The sequence below is a fragment of the Mus caroli genome, unplaced genomic scaffold, assembly GCF_978045245.1.
Source record: "Mus caroli unplaced genomic scaffold, Mus_caroli_1 scaffold_5, whole genome shotgun sequence".
NCBI classification, from domain to species: domain Eukaryota; kingdom Metazoa; phylum Chordata; class Mammalia; order Rodentia; family Muridae; genus Mus; species Mus caroli.
The window spans coordinates 60,265,929-60,267,596 of NW_028227260.1; the positions used below are offsets into that span (position 1 = coordinate 60,265,929).

General features: G+C 48.3%; 1 pseudogene; it reads right to left on the bottom strand.

Moving 5' to 3' along the window:
• Positions 1-310: 310 nt before the first annotated feature.
• LOC110286208 (polycomb group RING finger protein 6 pseudogene) lies at positions 311-1,095 on the bottom strand (annotated as a pseudogene).
• Between the last annotated feature and the right edge of the window lie 573 nt (positions 1,096-1,668).

The following is a 1,668-nucleotide window of genomic DNA, read 5'->3' on the forward strand; positions in this document are numbered from 1 at the left end:
TTATGATTCCATATTTTCTAGAACTCTTCAGTAAGATTCAGTTCTGCAGAGGCCTTCTTACTTTCTGTCCTTTCATGATAGCTGTAGCAAGTCACTCTGAGAGGAGACCTTAACAAAGGCAGCAGACCATCCTTTATCCTCATCCTGTATCCTCATATCTGCTACCGTACACTGTACTTGTTGAGTTTGAAAGTCCTTCAGCAACCGATCACTGCATGTGATAACTATTTGACAAGCTGCAGCAAAGCTTGTTGTTCTTTTGAGAAATGTTTCTTTGTCCAGTGGTTGCATTTTCTAAGAGTCAGATAAACGTGGTTTTCAGTGGCTTAACATGTTCAGTGTATGCATTAGTACCCATAGACTCCAGTACTAAAGACATACCAGTACACATAAACTAAGACACTATTCCACAACTTCCTTAGTGTTCTCTTCACTTGAATGGCCTGGCTGTGGAACAGCAGCGGGTTCTGCTGGTCCCAGACAACGTTCTTTACTGAATTCACGCCTCTGCTTTTTTTCTTTTTCCTCTAGACCTTCCACTAATTTGTATACTATGCTTTGTAATTGTGGATCCATCCTCAAGTTTTTATGAGGTTTGGCCTGGTGCACTATAAGGTTGCACTTTGGACATTTGTTGCTGTGTTCAAAATGTTTTACGATGCAGCTTTTACAGAAACTATGAAGACATTCTGTAATGGTCGCCGCATCTATTAAGTAGCCTTTGCAAATAAAACAGGAGATGTATGGGATCATCTGTGAGAGAGGAATGAGCTGCTCTTCCTGGTCAGACTCTACTGCTGCCTTTTCCTCTGACTCCACTTCTGCCTTCTCTGCCTTCCCCTCTTCCCACTGAGGAGGCTCAGATTCCAGGCATTCTTGAGTTCCCACCTCCCCATTGGAGAACTGGCCCTCCTTACCAGACAGGGATGCTGTGGCACCTGCAGGAGGCAAACCTCGGTGTGCAGGCCACAAGGTCTTCTTTGCTTCCTCTGCTCCCTCAGCTCTCTCATGTTTGTCAGCACCCAGGCCACCTTCTTGGGACTCTGGAATGCTCTCCACCACTGGTTTAGCAAGGGATGAACTGGGTAAAGACATGGCCAGATTTTGTGTAAAGCAGAGACCGGAAATTAGGTAGTATCTAGAGATAAGTCGAGATGTGGAGGCAAAGAGATAGAGACCTTAATTAGGCCAGAAGGGAAGGGAAAACCTGTTGGTAAGGCGAGGCAGCGAGGCGAGGTGGCAGCAAGGCGAGCAGAGGCAAAGCTGGACCCTGAGATGAGATCACCATGCACAACCCTGAGTTGAATCACCACAAGACCAAGAAGCAGGCAAATTCTGGAGACCAGATGAGACGAGATGAGATGAGGTTGCAATCCGAGATGAGACAGGCGAGGTTAGACCAGGTCTGGGATAACACAAGGCCAGACCGGGAGTCAGGCAAGATCAGAGCGGGCTGGGAGTCAGGTCAGGCCAGGCCAGACCAGACAGGGAGTCAGGCAAGGCAAGACCGGGATGGTCAGGCCAGTCCAGACCTGTCCTAGGGTCTGGCAAGATGAGACTCAGAATCAGGCGACAGACTAGACTGGGCCTCAATATCAGGAAGTGAGGCAAAATCAGGAAGCAACGTGAGACTGGGAGGTGCTTAGCGGCTCGAGGTGGCACGGAGGG